Consider the following 13702-nt stretch of genomic DNA (forward strand, 5'->3'; position numbering starts at 1 on the left):
AAACATTACAAATACTCCTATAAAGGAAGATATTTTTTCTTTAGAAGATGTCAAGTTCAGGATTAAGAAGCTCGCTAATAGGAAATCTAGGAATATTAAAGGGTACTGATCTAGGTGGATCCCTAATGGCACAAAAATAAAGGTTCTCATATTGCAATGAAATTAAGACTAGATTGGAGAACTCGTCGTAATTTTTCCAATACTGCAAAAGAAGCGTCAATTTGGGTTCGTATGTAGAATTTATGTTCAGCCAAAATTGCACTCCAACCAACTTAACAGCTAAAGTTGGGATAGTCTCGCTAAATGTGGTGAAGGTATTAGTTAGGGTTAAAGTTAGGAGCACTAGAAAATATGGTGGCACCTCGCTAAATTTAGTGGCATTAAGTAGCCCAATAATAAGAAGCCATGTGGCCCAATCAGATGGTCCCACTTAGCACCCCGTTGGTGGCCTATTGGTCCAATCCAACCAAATAAACTTTGTGGCAGTTATGTACTTGGTGGATAGTTTTAAATTAAATGGCAAACAAATCTAACCAATGGCCCACAATTTAAATTAAATGGAAAATGTTATAACAAAACACATATACTTAAACTCGTTCAGTGGTTAGTTGTTTAGTGGTTAGCAATTGGCTTATTGGCTTAATACATATACATACATACATACATATATATATATATATATATATATATATCTATATATATCTATATATATATATATATATATTTGTATAACCGTTAAATATATATATATATATATATATATATATATATATATATATATATATATATATATATATATATATATATATATATATATATATATATATATATATAACAGTTATACAAATGGTTGGCAATTAGATCAACAAAAAGTGACAAAATTTCGGCCAAAAATGGCATGACAATTTGACTAATTTAATATGGAAGTCTACCAATAGTTTTTATATGTGGTCACAATTATAGGAAATGATTACAATGAATGTCGACAATTGTTTTATGGTGTAACAATGATATAATATAACCAGAAATAAATAGTTCGATGACAACACCACGAAATGCGCAGTTCCAACCCAACTATAACAGTCAATGATTATATTTTGTTTTAACAAAATTTATTAATATAACACATGATTGTTAGCATTGCAATAGACATATGACATGTTGTAAAGGTCATTACAATAGACAGTCCAATTGTATGTTGTTTGTGTTATAAATATGGGGTCGGAAAGGTTGGAAGCCCCGACCTCCCAACCAACCAATGACTTTATTTAACCATGTCAACCAATGTGCTAAGTGGGGTGGATGTTAGAATATCCACCGACATAGTGGTATATAAACTTGTAATTTCATTAATCAACGGACCGATGGAGGGGTCACAGAGCGAAGCTGTGAGCAGAGGCTAACAGGCAGAATTCAAAGGTAATGGAACCATGACCAGGTGGGTGGAACTTTGCCATGGCCACACATGTTGAAAAATCATATTATGGTGGAATATTCCCAAAAATATTCTTAGAATATTATTTTTAAATGCTATTGAGGAATCTTAAAGATTCTCAGTGGGGTCTAGGTATGACAATGGCAGAATATAGATGAGTTGATACTCATTTTAACTATAATTTCACAAGGATTTCAATGGAATGGTTTATTTTTGCATATGAGCAGTGGATATCCAGACTCATGGCAGAAGCTCACATTTTTATTAATTCTTGGACATGAAGTTCAAGACAACAATGCACCTTTCAAAAGTGGCTTATGTTTATTGTCAAAAGTCTTAAAAGGATGAGACATACTTGCTAGTGTTGTGATTATTATGTTTTGAGCAACGAAACTTCAAGTCAATCCCAAGATTTGAGGTATAATGATGTATTTTTCCATGTACTCATTTTCGTTTTTGTTGAGATGAATGAAGTGACCTCCCCTTGTATTGAAGTAGGGCTCGGAGATGAAGTCCACATTGGATGAACTCTATTGTCAAATTTATGTGTGTGTTGTCTTTATGGTATCCTTTATATTTCTTTTTATTTAAGTATTTTCATACATGTCTTTTACATTATCTTGCATGCAATTCTGCTAAAATCAACCAAAGAAAAGATCTTGGATCTTGCTGGTATCAGAGGCATACTAGATCAAGTTTGGTATCAAAGTGATTTTCTTGCTGATGTGAATTACGAGTATGAATAAGGCTAAGCTCAAAAAGGGTGAAGGAAAACTTAAGTCTTTTGACCCAGATATTGGACATGCAAAATGAATAAGGAAAATGGTAGATGATGATGCTTCTAGTGGGAATGAGAAAGATTTTGTAAATTCCTTCTACAACATGGAAAATAAGGTAGATAAGTTGTTTGTAGAATATGAGAAGAGAGTGGAAAAAAAAGGAAAATAAGAAAGAGAAAGTAGAGCACAATGCTTCAGTGAATCAACGAAATGGAGGAGAACCTCTTGAGCCTCCATCTCCACCTTCAAGTGAATGTTCCACTTCTTCATCTTATTTCCACCATTCTACTAATCAGCATAACGATTCTTCTAAAAATCCTTTTTGTAGGTTGCATGTAAAATTTGATTTCCCCATGTTTAATGAAGAACCTAATGCAGAAAAGATAAACAATTGGATAAGACAGATTGAAGTATATTACAGAATACAATAGATTGAAGAGGATGAGGCAAATATCCATTTTGTATCTCTTTGACTGGGAGGCACAACTCTTGTACTATCAGATTTCCCCTTTATAAAGAAACATAACCAATTTTTTTTCCAATTCATAACTTAATTTATTCGCATTAACATTCTAGACTAAATGAACTTATCTATAACAATAACTCCTTTATTGTCATAAATACACCCATCCTCTTCTAGAATTACTGCATCTCAGGTTTGACCTATATGCCTTATGGAAGTAAGATCGACTCTACTTTATGTGTTTTTATAATTGGTTCACAATTATCCTAATGATGCTACTACGATCTGACACCTACCATGATTACTCCTAGGTTCACACACCTCTTTGCTAAGGTTAGATTTCAGTGTGGATATAATTCGATGGTTTCACATATTGCAATGTTTTTTTATGATATACATGTTATAATTTTTGGTTAACCCCTCAAACGATATATGGTCATACTTAGGACCTCATTAATTAGCGCTAATGTTTATGTTTCTTAAAATATACGTCTACGCACCCCCTCCACGGACATTTGACTTATTCGAGATACCTGGCACTCTTGGTTTACTTGCAGACCCCTTTCTCCCACCTATAGATTATAAACTGAGCTAGTAGGGGTTTTCCATGACACCCTCTTCATGTGATGAGGTAGGGCACCCAGGTGATGCATCAAGGTTTTCCTGGTAATTGTTCAATGGTGGCAATGTGCTCCAATAGTAATCAATGGTGTAGCTAAACTTACAACCCTGATTCATTTTGTTACTATAACCCTGCCTCACGTTCCACCATTCTACCGCCATGTTTAGGGTGAGGAATCGCAGAGCTACTTTGCATAGTTTATGGAAAAACCCCAAACTGATACCCTTGTTTCATTTGCCCTAGGCTACTCTATGGATGCCATTGTATCTCTTTCTATCATACTCAACCGCTTACACATATCTTCTGTATATACACATATCTTCCGTATATGCATGTCTTTTATATATGTGAATCTACACATATCTTCGGTATATGCACAATTTCCGTATATGTGCAATTTATGTATATGGAATTTGCGCATATATGATGAAGATACATAAATGACATGCATATACAGAAGATATACACATATAAGAAAGTTAAGGATATACCAAAGATATGTGCATATCTTGCATAGATGCACAATTTCTGTATATGCGCAATTTTTGTATATGAAAATTGCGCATATATGGAAATTGTGCATATACCGAAGATATATGCATATCTTCCGTATATACATAACTTTCTTATATGTGTACATTTCCGTATACGTGCAATTTCTGTATATGGAAGTTGTGCATATACTGTAGATTCACATATATAAAAGACATGCATATACGAAAGATATACACATATAAGAAAGTTACGCATATACGGAAGATATGTGCTAGTACTGGTGTTGTACTGATTTTCTCTTTTAAGGTGTCGAAGGTTTTCTGTTGTTTTCCTCCCCACTTAAACACCTGTTTCAATCCTGTTAAAGCATATAATGGAGTTGCAATCAAAGAAAAGTTAGCAATAAACTTTCTCCAGTATTGTGTTGCTCCTAGGAAACTCCTAACCTATGTAGCAGATTTGGGTTTAGGTCAGTTCACAATGACTTCAACCTTAGAGGGATCTATCTTCAATTCACTACCCCCTACAACATAACCCAAATAATTTAAAGATGTTCTGCCAAATTCACATTTTGATAGTTTTACATAGAGATTTTCTCTTTATAAAACATCTAAAGTTTGCTTTACATGCTTTACATGGTCTTCCCATGTCTTACTAAAAACAAGAATTTCATCTAGATAAACAATTACAAAATCATCAATAAAAGGTCTGAGTACATCATTCATGACTCTCATAAATGTAGCAGAAGCATTAGTTAAGCCAAAAGGCATAACCAACCATTCATAAAGTCCTTGCTTCATCTTGAAAGTAGCCTTCCATGCATCCTGTTCTACAACTCTGGCCTGATGATAGCCACTTCGTAAATCTAACTCAGAAAAGTAAACTGCTTCTTTTAATTGATCTAACAAATCATTAATACGAGGAAGAGGATAGCAATTTTTGATCATTATTTTATTTAGTGCTCTATAATCAATGCACATTGAATCTCCATGAACCATCTTTCTTTCTCACCAACACAATTGAAGATCCACATGGTGATGTGCTTGGTCGTATAAACCTTTTTTTGAGCAACTCATGTACCTGCTTCTTTATCTCTGCATTCTCTAAAGCTAACAACCTATACATTCCAATGTTAGGTAATGGAACATCTTGCTGCAAATAAATATCATGTTCTATATTTCGCTTGGGCGACAGACCTTTAGGTTCTTGAAATAGAACATCATACTCTAAAAAAACTTTAACTAAATCAGCTTTCTGTTTAGAATGACAATTTTTTTCATCTATCTTGAGTTTATGAGAGAATAGTTACCCTTGAGTTTATGAGCTACTACAATATATTCTATTCCATCTTTAGTGAGTTGATACTTATTTTCAGCACTATAGAAAACAGATTTCCTATCATACAAGTATGGTCTTCCCAAAACAATATCAGATATATCCAATGGAACTATATCTAACTAAACCTCATCTACAAATGTTGATCCAATAGCAAACCTAAGTTTACATTGTCTCGTTACTTGTAGCTTTTTTCTATCACACACCCAACCTAATGGATATGGCTTCTCATGAGGCTTTGTTTGTAGTCCCAACTTGTTTACAATTGTTTTAGAAATCAAGTTTACTTGTGATCAACTATCAAATAAAGTATCAATCTTATTATGCTTGGAAATTATTCTAATATGAAAAAGCTCATTTCTTTCCCTCTCATTATTTTCATTATCAACAGATTGTGAAGAATTACTTATGGATGCTTCTGAATATTTACCTTTAATACCTATGGCTGTAATTGTTGTTTCATCACCAGAATTTGATCCCATGTCTTGCTGAATAGCAGCAACATTCTTTCTCTCCTTACCACCAAACTTCTTAAGTTTCCATTCTAGATGCAAAGACCAGTAGTGTGCCTCATCATGTCCTTCTTTCTGGCAATGAGTGCATGAAGGTTTATCCTTCTTTACAGTGTTTGATTTCCTCTCCTTCCATTTCAGTTTCTTCTTTTCCTTGCTCTTGCTTACAAAATATTTAGCTGATCCCCCAACCTCTGGGTTTACATTCTTACCTGTAGCTTCTAGATGTCTCGCTTGAACTGAAACATCATCTAAGCTAGTGGGATTAAACATGAGAATAGTATGCTTTAAATAGCTACGAAGACCACCTATATACTTCAATAAAGTCTCAGGTGAGTCTAATGATATACCTAGAGTTAAAGCTCTCTTTCTAAATTCCTGAGTATAACTTTGTACAATTTGACCCTTCAACTGATGAAGAGTTTGCCAACTCATCATTACCTACTGCATGTAAGCTAAAGGATATAATTTCTTTTTGATAGCAGAAACAAATTCATTCTAGGTAGAAATGATTTTACCATGTTTTTGCAGATCAGCTTGTGTCTTGCCTTCCCACCATACTAGTGCAGTTCCTCCAAGTCGAAGGCTAGCCAACTAAATCTTCTTCCTTTCCAAATCAACATTCTGTACCCTGAAATATACATCAATTTGTCTTATCCATTTATCTAGCTTTTCTACATTGAGTTCTACATCATAAATTGGCAAATCAAACTTCACATCTAATTTGATTAAAGAAGTCTTCTTCTTCTTCTTAGAAGAGCTAGTATTATGCGAAGAAGATGATGAGGATGATGAAGGTGATGATGGAGGAGATGGTGGAGGAGGCATTCCTCCTTTTCCTTTGCCTCTAGAGGGGAAACTAGAAAAGGTTCCTCTGCTCCTTTGTCTGGTTTGGGTGTTGCAGTGCTTTCACCTCGACCCTTCTTAAACTCCAGATACATCTCTTCCACCATAGCTCAGATTGTCATAAAACTTTCTATAAATTGAGATTCTAATCCCAATGGACATTCTTCTGCCATTCTCCTCTAAGAATAGACTCTTCCAATCTCTGGATTAGCCTCAACAAGTTCTCCTTCTCCTAGTCCGAGCTTTAATCTAGTTAGCATTCAAAATACAACACAAGCTTGTCTAACCTTAACAAAACCAAAACCAAATTCTCTGATACCACTTGATCTGTAATGAGATCTTCAATCAAGAAAAAGGACTTGTAGACTCATGTGCAAGAAAATTCCTATATTACTTAGTGCAATGGATCGAAAAGATTGCGAATAATATAGAGAATGAATAGTTATAAAACATAATAAGCATACATCAACATAATTAAAATAATGAAGGAGTTCACCAGACCCCCTGGCTATGTCTCCTGGTCCAAGATTTTAGTGTCGACCTCTATATTATGTCTTTAAGAGTAGAATATTACAAGTGTAAGTTGAAACAAAGTCTCCACACAATAGTGAAAAAAACAACAGGGATTCACTTGAAATCCTCGAGTCTAGTTGAGTACATAGCCTCTCCTGTTTTCCCTCTATCTTTTGCTTCCTTTTTTCTCTCTCTGTGTCCCCTTGTTCTGCCATTGAGTGGTTTTTAAGCCTCTCGGCCCTGTCTATCCACCTCCCCTCTTCGAGCTCTCTATCTTCTGGCCTTTGTCCATTCACCTCCCTTTTCGACGTTGGACACATTTTGTTAAAACAAAACGCTTAAGGCACAAAGAACTCCTTTTAGAAATGAAAGGATCAGCGGGCACGAGGAAACTAACCATTCGGCCTTCCTCCAGTATAAATCCCCAATATAACGCATATTTGGTCCACATATGATATTATCAGAATACAAAGAAATACATAGAAATCATAGAAATCCTGATAGAATATTTTTATTGGAACTCAAATATAATATGAGACTATGTTTATAATCCTTTTGGGTCTGTTTTATCGCATGTCGCATAGTGCCACTCCTTTGTATTTCCGCGATGTGTTGTTGTGATGCGATATTGCGATGCGATATCGCGATCGGCGATCGCATATCACAAGTCCTCGAGCCCTTAGTAAGTCCATCCTTTGTATTACAGTGATGCAATATCGCAGTTTTCTATCGCATATCGCAAGTCCTCGAGCTCTCAGTAAGTCCATCCTTTGTATTACATCAATGAGATATTGAACTCTAAGGCTCCACTGTTGATCTACGCTTGTTAATCCGACAGCTGCCGGCCATTTCGTGTGGCCCATTTGTATGAGGATTACCCACCCAAAAAAGGTGGTTTTCTCTCTCCTACGCCACACTACGTTTTGGCTAGTGTATGGATTCGGGTGAAGCCCTTGCCATACCACTTATCGCCTGTAGCTTGCCCAAATTACTGTTTACCACAGAACTCAATCCTTCGCTTTTTAATTCATAAATACCTTGGGCTTGCTGAAAGCCTTCATGCCTGTGTTAAGTCCTCCCATTAGTTTATTGCGATACGATTTTGGCAGTTAATTTGGACCATTGATTTGCACGCTCGATCAACGATTCACATTGTTTCACTTGGAATCACTATCACATTTCTCTTAAGGCTACGGTTCGAACACAATGCTTGCTTTCTTCTGATGCGATATCATTTGATGACTTTTTAGACTTAGAGGTTTTACTCAAGATCCATTTTGGATCACAGTCGCAGTATTTGAGTACCAAATGTAGCTCATAATCCTTGATACCCAACTGTGTGCAAAGGGTATGAAAAATGTTTGTGAACTCCCGTACATCTTGGTCCCTTCCCTGTCGTAGCATGGTCCACTTTATGTATTTGTCCTCATAGCTTTTGACAGGGTAGTACTGCTCCTTGATGGCATCCCAGAATGAATTCCAAGTGGGTGCAACTGAAAACAGTGAGTTCGTACTTTCATCCTTCTGCTCACAGTAGGTTTCCCACCAATCCTTGACATGGGGGGCTGCTTTGAGAAGAGCGAAAATAATCTTTTCTCGACTGGAAAAATCATGAACAGAAAAATAACCTTCTAGAAGATTTAACCATTTATCTACGACATCTACATCTATTTGACCCTTGAATATGGGGATTTCAATGTTAACTTGTACCTTAAAGGGTGTGGCATTTCCAAAGTAGCTGTTGGAAGCCAATGTGTCACCCCTGGGTAGTCGTTGAAGGATCTGGGAGAATTTGTCCATCATCATGTTCCTTTGTCGCTTGAGGGCTTCTTCGAGCAACATTTTGATAGGATCTCATGCCCCTCATCTTTAGTTTCATCTGCCATGGGATACCATTGGGATTTATGAGGCTGGTCTTGCACAGGTTCGACCAGTTCAAGCCATAACTCCTTATATCCCGGCCTCATTGGGGACATGCAAAAATAAACAAAGAAAAAAAACAGACCGCTCTCATACCACTGTCCGGATTTAAACAAGAGCACAACAAATGACAGATATAACCATAAATACAGAGATGTAGTAGAAATAATACTTCATTTAATTAATGTAAAATACTGAATTATGCTTACAAATAGAAATGGAAATAAACGAGCTAAGGTGATGGTAGCTTATCTCTAAGAAGAGATGCGGCAGCTACATGACTCTGAACTATGTTACAATGAGGCTCGAAGGCCTATTATTGTTTGAAACAATGAAAAACCCTAAACATCGAAAAACCTAACCCTAGGAGATGAAACACCAAAGTGTGGACCCCGTTTCGGGTAAATTGGTACATCAACTTCCCGAGGCCGTAACTTTGGCATACGATCTTTGTTTGACACGCATAATAGCTCATTAGAAAGATCTATCCAAGGACCACAACTTTTTGGAGAGAAACATTGGGTGATGGACCATGTTGCTCCCAAATCTCCCAAAAAACGTCGTTCAGGGCCTCAAAACGGCTCGGAAAGTTCAGGACCCCAAAAAATACTAAAAATAGTAAATTGTGCTACAATTAAGGAAACTGAAAAATTGAAAGAGAGAGTTGTGGGGGTCCAAGTAGGATAGGTGGGTGGCCACAAACATCTACCTGGATCAATTTTGGTCTTCAAGTGTTTTCTTGGTGGTTTTATAGGTTCTTTATGTCGTTTTGAAGGGTTTTCTTACTGGATTTTGTGATTTTGTTTTTGTAATTTTTGAATAGTAGGATTTTTTCAAATAAATTTATTTTATTTTGCAAAAAAAAAAGGAAAGAGGAAAAAATGACAGGAAGCCTATCTTGGCTTCAGCCACTGGGTCATTGGTGGGGTTAATGGACAACTGGATTGAGTTCCTCCATCTCAGTTGAGCTTAGAAATATTTCGTCGAACTCCTTTTTTTCTCATGCTCTGAGAAAAATGACTTACGCAGGTTGCGGTTGGGGTTTTTAATAAGAAATAACACTCGGTCAACCCATAGGGCTCGATCGAACCATATAGTTTGATCTAGCCATAACTCTAGATTGAGCCTCTAACTCAGGATAAAAAATGGCTTGATCGAAGGTCTTTTTAAATGCTCAATCAAGTTACTTTTAAGCACATAAACAACTAGATTAAGTTCTTAAAAATTGCTTTATCAAAAACTTAAAATTTTCTTGATCGAGCACTTAAAATTGCTCAATCAAGCATCTTTTATCCACCAAAAAATGCCCTTGCTTTTCCAAAAGGTGTAACCCAAATCCATGCGCTCACCCAACAGTTAAAAAGAACATCGATTGCTAGAGTCTTGCAAAGACTAATAAAGCATGGACTAAATTCAAGAAAACCAAAAAAGTGTAAAGTTCGTTTAGCGAAGAAGTCAAAATCTTCAATTAAGGTATGCTTGTTCTTAAAAAATTCTTGAACTATATAATTTGTAACCTATAGTAATGAAATAAATTTGTTTCTTTGTAACTTTTGTTTTGCTTCACATTGGAACAACAACCTCACCCAACTACAAAACTTACCAACACCTCATTCCTCATCCCACTTAGCTTTGAGGGTATTGCACAAAAAATATTAGAATAAATTTTATTTGTAAGGTAAAAAATCATATAAGATTATTGGGTAAAATGTGAAATTGAATAAAGCGACAATTTTTATTATGTGAAATGTTGCATGAAATTAGAATACTAAAAAACAAAAATGTTTCCCTTAAAACTTATGTAAATTGACATTATAGTTAAAATGTGTTTGTGTGTAAGTAAATTGATATGAGTTAAAATGATTTCATGTGAGGTAAACTTTGTCTAAATAAATTTGAATAAGTATTTCAAATATATAAAGAAAAACTATATATATATATATATATATATATATATATGACATGCTTCTTTTTGTGGTAAATTTTATCAAAGGGAAAATAAATAAATATGCATACATATATAGATTTGAAATGTTTTTCTCTAGATAAAAAGAACATGTTTAATGATAATAATATTTTAAATGGAAAATAATAGTTCAATAAATTACACAAATATACATCATAGTTAAAATTTGGGTGTGAGGTAAATTATATCAAGGTAAAAAATAATGAGCATTGATGATATTTTAAAATTTAATTCCTACTTAATGATTTCATTATTTAAATGATTATTAGAAATATGAGTGCATAATATGGATGTATAATTTGCTTGACTTCAAATTATTTAAATATACAAGTTGTAGCCCATTATAAGAAAAGAAGAAACAAAACGAAGTATAATTTAAATGTAAAAGAAAGTTACAATATTTTAGATAATTTAAACTAGTCTACATCCATCTTAAACCTGGATTTGTCAAGCCTCTATAGTATCAAATATGTACAAGCGCAAATCTATTTTTTAGTGCAAAAATTGAGGAATGGTTTGTACCTGGAAATATTTGATCCCTCTTAGCACTTGATAGAGCTAGGTTTAAAACAAATATAAGTTGGTAAATATTAGAGTAAAATATAATGTAATATTACACACTTTTTCCCATATATATTATTTAATGTGTAAATTGGTTTATGATATATATATACACCATACTTTTCTCTCTCGACAATGTTAAAGTGAAAAGAAAGGGGAAACGAAAATAAAGAGAAATGACATCTTCATCATGATGATGTTTGAAATGAAAATCAGGAAGGTGAAGAAATGTTGTGATTGAGGGATGACTACAAAACAAGGAGATCAATCATTGCAAAGGTTTGGCTCAATGGTCACACTTATTCTTCCTTTCTCTTAATAAAAATATATATAATTATAGGTGATGTGAAAATTAGATGTAGATTGGGTGGCAAAATCATGACTGTAATTGTGGTGATACGTCGCTTATGGAAAGTGACATCAGGAAGGACCAAGAATGTATTTTTTGGGTGACATTGAGCATGGATTAATTTACCAACGACTAGGGACGAAATTTGGATTTCTCTTTACGAGTCAATCAAATTCTTTTAACACTTTGAGCCTTTATACTTCCTATCAAGGAACATTTTGTTTAAATTTTTTCTCTTCCAAAATGATGTTTACATTATAAATTCACCCTTCACAAATAAAGATTAGATTAAAAAATCACTCTTCAATTTGAGGAGCGTTAAAACTATTGGCCTAGTCACTTCATGATTATGGATAGAGGGTTGGTAAATATTTCAATTTAAAATGGAGTATAAATTCCACAAAATTTACAAAGGGTCTCAGCGTTTTAATCCACCTGCATTCACTTCAATCATCTACTTACGCCTTCTGATAGTTCTAAAAAATCTCAAACCTTTTGAGCTCTGTGATTTGATATATATTCCTACTTCAATTTAATATATCTGCCTTCTTTAGTAATCTACTTATTATTTTCTTCCTATTTGGGAGCTATCTCAAATGTTTATTAGATAGTTTCCATTTTTGTGGTATTTTGAATTTTCAACTTTTTGTAGTTGAAGATAATTATTTAAGGGTGCAAGCACCATATCTCTAGACTGTTATAAGTGAACACATTCGTCCCCGCCCTCCTGGATTCTCAATAAGAATTTAAAAGTTTCAGAGGTGGAAGGAAATGAATTAAGAATACCGTGGGAATGTGAATATCAAGTATACTTATTTCCTTTCGTTCGTTGTTAATTACAGAAATTTTGAGGTCAAAAATAGGTCTCAAAACAAAAGTGTAAAACCAAAATAAGCTTTATAAAACCAATATGATTCATCATGATGATGTCAACCATGGGGTATGATTCAGCATTTTTGGAGTAAAAATGTAAAAAAAAAAAAAAAAAAAAAAAACTACTTTTTCAACTGATATTTTCAACTTATCTCCCTACTGTTTTACTCAGATCCAAGTGGGAGCACTCATTGGATACAAAATTTAATTTCTCATCCAAGGAGTGCCCATATTTTATACTTTTGATGGACCCTGCTACAAAAAATTTGAGAAATACATGTAAAACCTGATTGCAATAATTTTTTTCATGTATTTATAATTTTTTGTTTAGCAAGGTCCATCAAAAGTATGAAACAAGGGTACTCTTTGGATGATGAACTACATTATGCATATAGCGAGTGCTCCAGCTCGAAATTTGAGTAAAACTATAGGGAGATAACTTGTAAATAAGAGTTGAAAACATATTTTTTTCTTTTTTCCCTCTAAAATGTGATGACGTAATCTAATATTATTTTATTATTTCCATTATTATTCACTGAATAATATTCTTTAGGAGACTGATTTTAGAACTCAAAATTTCTCTAGTGACTCTTCATTTTCTCACCAAAAATCATCATAGAACTTTTCTCATTGTAACTCGCTCGCAAGTTGCGAGATTTGAGTACCTGTGATCCCCTTTCAAGCTTCCCATGTCCATAATGAAAATGAGGCACTTACTACATATTGACATAAGCAATGCGCTATTCAAAATTTTTCCTGGAGAACTATGCGATGTACACTCCTTGAAATACTTAGTGTTAAGAAACAATTCAGAAATGATCTTGCTTCTCAATTCAATAGAAATCTAACAAACCTCCAAGAAATAGATTTGACAAAAGCCTCCAGGAAATAGATTTGACAAATGTTTCACCTTGCATATTCTTCCAAGTTCTTTTGGGAATCTTATTGGACTTGAATATTTATCATTGAGAGGTTGCCCCAATTCGACCATTTCTAATGAAGCGTTTGGAAATATTAAGACCCTAAATCACTT

Source organism: Pinus tabuliformis, chromosome 9 (assembly GCF_031772625.1).
Source record: "Pinus tabuliformis cultivar Carrire ecotype Pingquan chromosome 9, CPIR1, whole genome shotgun sequence".
NCBI classification, from domain to species: domain Eukaryota; kingdom Viridiplantae; phylum Streptophyta; class Pinopsida; order Pinales; family Pinaceae; genus Pinus; species Pinus tabuliformis.